General features: G+C 42.8%; 1 long non-coding RNA gene across 1 annotated transcript in view; it reads right to left on the reverse strand.

Moving 5' to 3' along the window:
• The window catches only part of LOC309532443, a 38,678-nt gene extending 30,605 nt beyond the window's left edge, over positions 1-8,073 (reverse strand). The window contains exon 1 of the long non-coding RNA XR_014219853.1: positions 7,786-8,073. This is a non-coding gene — a long non-coding RNA (uncharacterized lncRNA). The remainder of the gene's footprint in view (positions 1-7,785) is intronic.
• Between the last annotated feature and the right edge of the window lie 3,087 nt (positions 8,074-11,160).

The raw sequence follows: 11,160 nt of genomic DNA on the forward strand, positions 1-11,160 counted from the left end.
AGTGTTAGAAACTCAGATATATAAGCTAATTACCAAATGGTACCTTAAACCTAGGTTGCAGTCGTCACAACAGAATGTCTAGGCGACACCCCCCCCCCGAATTTTTATTTTTATATTATTATTATTAATTATTATTATTATTATTATTATTATTATTATTATTATGTTCATTTCATTTCTATACTGCTTTATATTTTAAATAAAAAATCTCAAAGCACTTTACAACACATTAAAACATCAAAGAAAACAATCCAGAATAAAGCAAATACAAGCTTCAAGGAATGTATTTCAGATCCTTCTTTAAGTGACAGTATACCAGAAAAAGCGTCTCCACCCACATCGTTCAGCCCAGACACCGAGGTCCAGCTCCAAGGGCTTTTTGATGGTTCCCTCACTACAAGAAGTGAGGTTATAGGGAACCAGGCAGAGGGCCTTCTTGGTAGTGGCACCCATGCTGTGGAACGCCCTCCCATCAGATGCCAAGGAAATTAAAAACTATCTGAGTTTTAGAAGACTTCTGAAGGCAGTCCTGTTTAGGGACGTTTTTAATGTTTGATGTTTTATCGTGTTTTTAATATTCTGTTGGGAGCTGCCCAACAGATGGGTGGGGTATAAATATTAAAATTATTATTAAAATTATTATTATTATAACATGTTTCCCCATATTTATTTACCTACTCAATTTATATAGCTTCCCCATAGAAGAAGTACTCTAGGAAGCCAGTGTGGTATAGTGGTTAGAGTGTTTGACTAGGACCTGGGAGATCAGGGTTCAAATTCCCACTCAGTCATGAATTTCACTGTGTGACCTTGGGCCAGTCAAAGCCTCTTAACTTACCTCACAGAGTCATTATAGGATTAACTGAGGAAGGGGTGAACCAGGTACTCCTTGGAGAAAAAGGTGAATATAAATGCAATAGGCTCTTCTGCTTTGCTGCTTAAAAAAGCTGGAGGGGCACCTATTTAGCCTATGTGGCTCTTTACATAAAGTTCTGATAGACAATCAACAGATGCAAGCACTGCCTTCATAGCTACTTGTGTTATCTGGTGCTTAGAGAACAAAAACCAGCATTTGGATTGTAGGCTTTCCACATCTCTACAATCCAAGCCCCCAGCAGCACAGAACTATCACAAGACTTTCACAGGATGAAATTCTAAATCTCACCCAACAATGACATACATAGGATTTCATTGAGAAACCCTCAGTTTGCACCACAAACTCTTCCCATCGCCATTCAGAGAAAACCACTTTTAAGAGTCATAACCCAAGACTTCAGTGTCCCTCAATGACTCCACTCCAAAATTTGTTTAGATTTTAAGCACCACTGTGATAATTAGAACTTAACCAAAACATGTTGGGTTTAGAAGGGGGTGGGGGTGGTCTAGAATGCTAAGCCCAGGATTTAGCCACTCCTCAAGGAAGCAAGTTTCACAGTTGCTCCCCTCCCACAATCCCCAAGTAGCTTTCCTTCTCAGCAGGCACTATCTGATATTGCTTCAACTTCTCTACTCATCAGTCATCCTAACTCTGTGGTGTTACTGCCAAATACAGTCTGCCTCTCCTTGTAGACGCATGCACAGATCACAGGCCACCTAACCCCCAAGTCCATTCCTAACTTTTGCTTCTGCCAAAAGGCCTTTAAGGTAAACTCTTACCTGCTTACCACCCCAATACTACTCCCAACTTCCATCAGGCCCACCCATTCACACGTTCCCTTATCCTCCCCTACCCACCCTTAAACCCTGACTCCTGAAATGTCAATATATCCCTTCCAGGGAGTTACTTCACATGTATCCCCACCATGCTCCTACACACACACACACACACACACACACACACCAAGGCAAGGCTTGACACGATCCCTTCACATGTCTTGAAACCCTGCCGCCTCCACATGTTGATATTCTTCAATGCTCTTCCTCACACTACTTCTGTGTTTTGTATCTCCATGGCACTCTTAATAATTGTCAGCTTTAAAAGCCCCCACCCACCCACCTTCCCACCCAACTTTACCTACAACAGAGGTGTCCCAAGGCAACACAGACTGGGTGGCCACAGCTGGGTCGGGTCCCTGCAAGAGCCCTAGAGCCAGGGGAGGAAGGACCAACAGTGCTGCCAAGGCAGCAAGAGGGGAGCCGGAGGGGGGGGGAGGAAACCCACTACGGCCAGCCATTGGGAGCCAAGCTGGGTGAAGAAGTGGGTGGGGGCAATGGCCGTCAGATGCTCTAAGCGCACCCCAGAGAAAAAGGAAAGCAGCACTGGCTGGCTGGCAGATGAAGCAGGGCACCTCAGAACAAGCTTCCTGGCTCCTCCCTCAGGACTGTCTGGCCCTGCAATGGAGGCGAGGGGAGGGAGTGGGAGAGGGAGAAGCACATCTCAGGGTGGACTGGCCAGCCCAGTGTGGCTGCTCCAAGGCTTGATCACTTTAGCAGTCCTCTTTTCTAGAGAAGCCCAACTAACAGCAATACAAATCATGAGATTGGAGTAGGACACCCCCCCCCAATTTTGTTTAACCCTAAACTCAATTATAGTATCCTTACGAGTACTTTGATTTATTATATTTCTATGCCACTTGTTATTAAAATGAATCCCAAAGAAGCTTACAAACAATAAATAACAATGATATGATAGAACATAATAGAACATCACAAATAAAAAAAATTAATCATACAGAATAACAAATCATCAGTGAGTTACAATCTATAAAACACTGTTAACAAGGCAACAACTAAAAAAACAACCAAAGAACAAAATTAAAACAAGTCATATTGTACGATTAACAAATCAATATAGCATTTATAATCTATAAAAGCATATTAACAACGTTAAGAAAATAGCAACGGAAATATAAACTAAGCACTGTTAAGATCATACACACATGACCACTGACATACAGGGTGAACCGTATGAGAGAACCACCTCACCAGCTGCCTCTACAGGCAGATCAGTACAATAATTTATTATCAGGACATAATGAATTAGTGTCATGTACTTTCCTGAACAAGGTAAAAACTTGATGAAGAGAATTTCATCATTAGTACAAAACTGACTATGGTAGCACAAGAAATGGGGAAGGAAACAACTGTCAATCTATTTTTAAATCTGAAATAAAATGATAAGATACATGAATACTCCTATACACTAGCCCCTCCTATATTGAAATTTGAAATTTATACTTTCGTGAAATTACATTAGCATGAAACATATAACAGATTTTAGAAAAAGAATTCTCAAAGTATTTGACTTGCATTTATATTCTACCTTTTGTTTTCACCAGAAAATCACACATAAAAATGGCTTTTTAAAAAAATGTAAGGTTCCAAAGCATCAATGCAGGCCAAAGGAATGAATGAATAAATAAATAAATAAATAAATAAATAAATAAATAAATAAAATTTTATTTGTACCCCGCCCTTCCCGGTTCAGAAAACACTTAATTGTGATACAACAAAAAAACAGCATAAAATACAGTATAAAAGCGTGAATAATAATAAATTCAAAAATCAATTTAGAGGAAAATCCATCCAATAAACATTAGATGATCACCAGGGCTAGCTGGCTAAATTAGTCCTATTTGGGCCAGCGAGGAGGCCAGGGGAGAATTAGCTGTGGGATCCCAGAGCGGGTAATCTTCATAAAAAGGGGAGGGATAGGGAAGGAAGGGGAATAAAAGATCAGGCTAAATTCAAATTGAAAGCTAGGTGGAATAGCTCTGTCTTACAGGCCCCACAGAAGGAGGTTAAATCCTGCAGGGCCCTAGTCTCATGGGAGAGAGGATTCCACCAGGTCGGAGCCATCACTGAGAAGGCCCTGGCGGAGGATAATCTGACTTCCTTAGGGCTTGGGACCTCTAAACTATGATTATTCATGGATCTTAAGGTCCTCTGCGGGGCATACCGGAAGAGGTGGTCCCATAAATACGAGGGCCCTAAGCCACAAACGGCTTTAAAAGTCGAAACCAGCACCTTAAACCTGACCCTACACTCCACCGGGAGCCAGTGCAACTGGTAAAGCACTGGGTGAATATGATCCCATGGGAGGGACCCCGCGAGGAGCCTCGCTGCAGCATTCTGCACCCGCTGGAGTTTCTGGGACAGTTTCAAGGGCAGCCCCGCATAGAGTGAATTACAGTAGTCAAGCCTGGAGGTGACCGTCACATGGATCACTGTGGCCAGATTGGGGCGGGAAAGGTAAGGGACCAACTGCTTAATACAGTAGAGGTGGAAGCACTTTCACTTTCCCTCTCTCCGCTGCAGAGTGAATATACCGTATTTGTCCATCTATAAGACCACCCAATGTATAAGACGCCCCTAATTTTTGACACTATTTTTCAGGGGGAAACCCGTCTTATACACAGAAAAATATGGTATTTACTGTGGATATATTCCTTTACATTTACAAATACTAAGAATTTACATTTACATTTCTTTACATTTACAAATACTAAGAATTATACAGTGGTACCTCCGGTTGTGGACTGGATCTGTTCCGGAGCTCTGGTCGGATCCTGAGGTTTCCGCAACCAGAGGGACTGCTTCTGCACATGAGTGCACGGCAGTAGAGCGCTTCTGCGCATGGCATGGTAGAGCACTTTTGCGCATGTGCACACGGCGAAACCTGGAAAAATACTTCCGAATTTGCCGCACACGTATCCCGAAGGATATGTAACCAGAGGTGAACGTAAGTAGAGGTAAAGGTAAAGGTACCCCTGCCTGTACGAGCCAGTCATGTCCGACTCTAGGGTTGCGCGCTCATCTCGCTTAAGAGGCCGGGAGCCAGCGCTGGCCGGAGACACTTCCGGGTCACGTGGCCAGCGTGACTAAGCGGCATCTGGCGAGCCAGCACCGGTGCCGCACACGGAAACGCCGTTTACCTTCCTGCTATAAAGCGGTACCTATTTATCTACTTGCACTTAGGGGTGCTTTCGAACTGCTAGGTGGGCAGGAGCTGGGACCGAACGACAGAAGCTCACCCCACCATGGGGATTCGAACCGCCGACCTTGCGATCAGCAAGTCCTAGGAACTGAGGTTTTACCCACAGCGCCACCCTATTATTGATTGTATGATTTATTTTTATGCAGCTATTGTGGGATTTATGTGTGAGTCATGAGCACACGTTGTTCCATTTGCCTCAACAAAGCTTCTTTAAAGGGGAAAGCATTTGCAATCTTAAGTGATTGTGATATTTATGTTGTTATAAAAAACATTTATAGTTAAATATTTACAGATTTCCAGATAATCTGCAAAGCAGCATTTCCATTTACCCCATTCTTATTTTTTAGTGCCTCATAAGGTGAATGTTTATTCTTTTAGTCCTGATTTTATCTTTATTCAATATTTTTCTTTAACATTTCTGTGCGATCTACAATATTATTACTATAAATGGCACCTTAAACCACCATTATTTCCCCCATTAGTGCTAAACCCCAGCAACAACAGTAGGATGTCCCACAAAAGGGATGATGGAGAATGGCTTTGCTGATTCGCTACATATCACTGCTGTTTTTGTTTTTTAATCATAGAAGGGTGGACATGTAAAGTAAAACTTTAAAATCTGGAAGTTCACAAAACAGCAGGGAATTACTCAATAGCAGTTGGTCTGCCGCCACCCCTCCCGGGCATAGTGGGACAGCAGGCAGGGCAGTGTGAAAGTAGGTGGAGCCACTTTTTTCTTCTGATCCCACCCCTGTACTTTTAAAAGCAGTCTGAAATGCAGGAATTACGCTATTCATGGCGTAACTATATCAAGGGGGAGACGGGACATTGTGATAAAGGGGCTTTGTTCTTTATAGCATAACACTGCAGCGCTCATCAGCTCATTTTTTTTTTTCATATCAGGCCCGTAGCATCCATGGACACTACTATAAAAATAGTGTATGGGCGTATAGACACCACCTTATTCTGTGAACCAACTGACCAACAAACATATCTACAGTACATGCTTCTAGCTACCATCCCAAACATCCGAAACAATCCATTCAATATAGCCAGGCCCTACGTTACAGCCGCATCTGTTCCAACTCTACAGACAGAGATTCTCACCTAAGAGATCTACTGCAAAACTTTTTAGAACTAAAATATCTGCCTGATGAAGTTAAATAACAGATCAACAGAGCCAGATTGATACCCAGAGAGAACTTGCTGCAAGACAGACACAAAAAAGAAAATAACAGACCACTAGTAATCACATACAGCTCCCAAGTTAAAACAGTTCAACGCATCATCAGAGATCTACAACCTCTCCTAGACAATGACAGTTCTCTTTCTCAAGCTCTGGGAGAAAGACCTTTCATTGCCTACAGACAGCCATCCAATCTTAAACAACTCCTCACCCACAATAATACAACAACCAGACTTAACATGGACACTGGTGCCAGTCTGCAATAAACCCAGATGCCAACTTTGCTGCCAAAAACACCCGGACAACACCATTACTGGCCCCAACAACATCAAACATACCATCTCAGGACTATTTAATTGATCATCTTCTAACATTGTGTATGCCATCAAATGCCAACAGTGCCCTTCAGCTCTCTATATTGGACAAACAGGCCAAACCCTACGCCAAAGGATAAATGGACATAAATCTGACATCAGGATTACAAGACAGAGAAACCACTAGGAGAACACTTCAATCTCCCAGGACATTCTATACAAGATCTCAGAATAGCTGTCATATTACAAAAGAATTTCAGAAATAGACTGGAAAGAGAAGTTGCTGAATTGCAACTTATTACCGAACTTAAAACCATGGAGAGACCTGGTCTGAATAGAGACATTGAATTCTTATATCATTATACATGATAAAGCTATTTTTAGCCATCTCATCCCTTGCTTTTTCCTTAAGGCCAATTGCAGTCTAACAGTCATCAACAGGTTTACCACAACTATCAGCCAATCACCCATTCCCACCACCCTTCTGAGTAATACCCCTCCCCACCCTCTCACTATACGTATATAAGGGTCTGGTGACTTCTGTTTCAGTGTATCTGAAGAAGTGTGCATGCACATGAAAGCTCATACCAATAACAAACTTAGTTGGTCTCTAAGGTGATACTACTTGAAGGGTTTTTTTTTATTTTGTTTCGACTACAGCAGACCAACACAGCACCTAACTGTAACTTACCAATCCTATACGCACATGTTTTATACCCAAGTACAAAATTAAGTGTTGAGAAGTGATCCTGGGATTCCTGTTAGTTTGTCTCCAAACAGAAGCACGCTGGAAATGAAAAAGGTTCTACTTTATTGCCTCCCTGGAAATTTGTGGAGAAATTTAGGAAATTCTGCAGCTAATTCTATAGGATTCCTTTTACAATGTTCTGATCAGTGTACTGAGACCAGCACAGAACTCAACTGCTTTCCTAGAAGTTACTGGTGAATAGTGACAAAGGGTATGCTCAGAATATTATGCTGAGGGGCAGCTGATCAAGTGCAGGGGTGGGAACCTCAGCTGGGGGGGACGGAACGTGGCCCCCAAGGCCTCTCTAATCTGGCCCTCAGAACTTCCCCCACGCCACCTATTCCCCTCAGGCCACAACGTCCCACTGGCCCTCCTTTGGCCTCTGAGTGTTTCTGCCTGGCTGAAATGTGTCCTTGAACTCGAATAATGCCTCTTGGTCTGCTGTGTAACCAGCCAATAAAGGCTTATCAAGGGGAAAGCAAGTTTTTTTAAAAAAATGCCTGGACATATTAGTCATGCTAAGCACACACACCCCATAGTTAGCTCCCTTTCCACTTTTGTAGCTTTGTTTGAGGGGAAAAAAATTAAATAAAAAACTCACCCACTGAGGTGATTTTCTCCCCTGATGCTGGGCTCCACTTCACTCCAGCTTCTCCAGGTCCCTTCTATTTTCCTCACACATATGCAAACAAATATTCTGCCAACAAGGCCACAACATACATATATTTGCAGTCAGCTACCTACCCAGAGACACGCAAACACCTCTCTAGAAAATGGCTGCTCTAACCCTGAAGAAAGTCGAAGAAAAGTACTGCAGCTGGGTTGGTTGGGGGAGTTAATTAGGACCGCCCTGTTAGAAAATGCTGCAATTCAATTGGCTTGAGGCACTTATGAGGCTGGCCCTTTCTGTGTGCTATACGGCTGTGTTCTGAAGTCCTCCTGACACGCTAAGCGGGTGCAGTTATACTATCTGGATCTAGATACATGTTCATTCCAAACAATACAGTAGGTAGAATTTCTCTATGATGAAACGTAAATTTTGTCCAGAGTTCTGCTAAGTTCTGCTAAGGGGCATTCCCCAAAGAAAGAAAAAATGTAATGGAATGGTAGGCAAGCATGCACAATGTATGATTTCCATTGAGCTGCGCCCATGGGAATTAAATGCAGTATTCAAGCGGCGGTCCTGGGCCTCCCTCCCGCTTCTTTGCTTTCCTAGCTTCCAAACACCGCGTGTTGCTACAGGTTACCAAGACGGGAAAGGGCACGGGAGTGGGCAGCTTAGTGCAATGCAGACACAGCAGCTCCTCGCTGCCTCGCCCACCCACCTCCTCGGTCACTAGTAGAGATGTGAGTCGTGTGAAGCTAGATAAGCAGCGGCACCCTGCCCGCACGGCACTGCTAGTGGGTTAAGTACCGTACTAGTCATGGGAATCCCTCTTCTGCCCCTTAGCACCTTCCTTTGAGCTGCAGCCTGTCAGCAAGAGTTAAATATGCTGCTCCTTTAATGCTGATGGAGAGATAAGAACTCTCTCTGATAAGAGCCAAAGCCTTAAGGATGACAAACAAAGGCTTCTCCCGTCAGAGGAGATCAGGAGATCAGCAGCAAAGTTTTTCAAAGTCTCAAAGTTGCTGCTTTTAAAAGTTGCTGCTCTGGCTGGCTCTCCCTTGCTTCCTTTACCAATAATCAATCTCTCTCCCTTTAAAAAAAAATGTTTAAAAATAATTTGCTGCAAGGATTCCAGCAAAGCTTTGTTTAAAGTGTAGGGTTCTGCTACTGCAAAAAAGTTTTTAAACTAGGGATGTAAGGAATTGTTGAAGTGTGGCTGTGACAGTGATTGTTCATTGGATGCATATGAGGGTGCCCACTTCCAGCTACGCCATTCAAGAGACTGAAAATGGACTGGTTGTCTCCTGCTATGAAGGGTAGGACTCAAACCAATGGCTTCAGGTTACAAGAATGGAGATTCCAACTAAACATCAGAAAGAACTTTCTGATAGTAAGAGCAGTTCAACAGTGGAACAGTGGTCGTGGACTCTCCATCACTGGAGGTTATTAAGCAGAGATTGGATGGTCATCTGTCATGGATGCTTTAGCTGAGATTCCTGCATTGCAGGGGGTTAGACTAGATGACTCTTGGGCTCCCTTCCAACACTACAATTCTATGATTCTATGACTCCCAAGACACACTGAGTGATTTTATGAAAGGGGACAGAGATAGCATATATTGGCTGGAAGCTGGCAGGTAAGGCAGCTTTGTTGTACTGAAAGCACCAGGTGAGCCTCCCTGAGAAGGGCATTCCACAAATGGGGAGCCACCGCAGAAAAGGCCCGTTCTTCTGGCTTTTAAGATTTTGGAGTTCCAGGATTTTTTGGAGGACTAAATTCAATTGTTGTAGAAAGAGATGAGCTGGTGTTTGCCACTTTTCTACTTCTAAAGACAGCAATGGGGAAGGACTGTGTAAGGTACTGCTGTGTAGGGTACTGCAGTGTACAAATTTTATAAAATAATTGAATGAGTGAATGAATGAATACATCATCTACAGAAAGGGGCACAGTCTCTACCATTTCCAGGGAGATACGGGGAAAGACTCAGGCAGGGGGAGTGGAAAATATCTGCCAGTCAGTGCAGCTAAAGAGTGTGACCTGTGACCTTCCAGATGTTGTTGGACTATAACTCTCATCAGGCTAATGGGAGTTGAAAACCAACAATATCAGGAGGGTTACGGGTCCCTCATTCCTGATGTAGAGACAATACTGAGCTAAATGGACCAATGGTCTGACTCGATATAAGGCAGCTTCCCATGTTCCTATGAATGAAGAGGCATTAGAGTTCTTCTGTACAGTAGACATAATATAAATTAAATAATGTGAAATTAACTAAAAACTTTATAAAAGTGCACAAAATTGCAAGAGCATGGGGCAAGTTCTCCAATCCTACGCACAGATACCTGAGCATATGTCCCATTGGACTCAGTGGCATTACTGCTGAGTTGCACTATCTGTGGCTCATTAACTGTAATGTCAAAGGCACGACCAGTATCGCAAACAAAAGCCTATAGCTTCCAACACTTAACAACAAACGCAACTGAGGCTTATTTTATCAGTGTGATATACTGTGATTTGAATGCCAGGAAAATGCAGCGTCCCTGATTTCTCCTTTGAGAGAATACAAGCAGCAAGCTGTACACTGCTCTACAAAAAAGTATGCAAAACCCTCCTATTACACAGGATAGGGACATACATTCAGGATCTTTTAATGTGGATTAGTTAACAATTTCACCATCCTGTTTTACAAGATTGGGGTGGTTGAACAAGGTAAAAGGGTGGATTGATTCCTATCCTTCCAGTGCATGCTCTTGGGATTCTAATTCATTCTAGTAATTGTAAATAATGAGGATGTAGGAATTTTATCCATATTCATTACAGTGAAGTAAAATGATATGATGATGTGTAGGTCGCATTGGTCTCTTCTCTATCCCATAATATGGCAATGTTGTGTTTTAAATCCAGCGACTCTCAAATTACCAGATATATTTTATTCAGTATTCTTGAGTGTGTCCAATTAAGCTAGACTCCGGTGGGCCTGGGATTTATGTCAGTCTCCTTCTGGTTTTATCCAGAGCATCCATCAGCCTGCAGACCCACCACATACGTTATATCATGGAAGGCCATGGCACAGCGGAGTACACTGAGGCATTCAGGTGATCTTTAATAAAAACTGCTGAGCAGCTCAGCTAATTGAAATCGCCAGGCAATTGCTATTGTCCATTCAGCTGCAAACAGAACAAGAGGAAGTATTATGCCTCTAAGTTACTGGCCAGAATTCAAGTTATTGTCTGATGGATTTTCCATTTGCAACTAAGAATGTGTTTGTTGTTTCATTTAATGAAACACATTGCGTTACAATAGGCAGCATTTGTGAAGGTAGTGTTCTAAGCATTTTCTGTTATTGTAGTCTATAGGCCTGCGCATTCC

The sequence above is a fragment of the Podarcis vaucheri genome, assembly GCF_965113315.1.
Source record: "Podarcis vaucheri genome assembly, chromosome: 5".
NCBI classification, from domain to species: Eukaryota; Metazoa; Chordata; class Lepidosauria; order Squamata; family Lacertidae; genus Podarcis; species Podarcis vaucheri.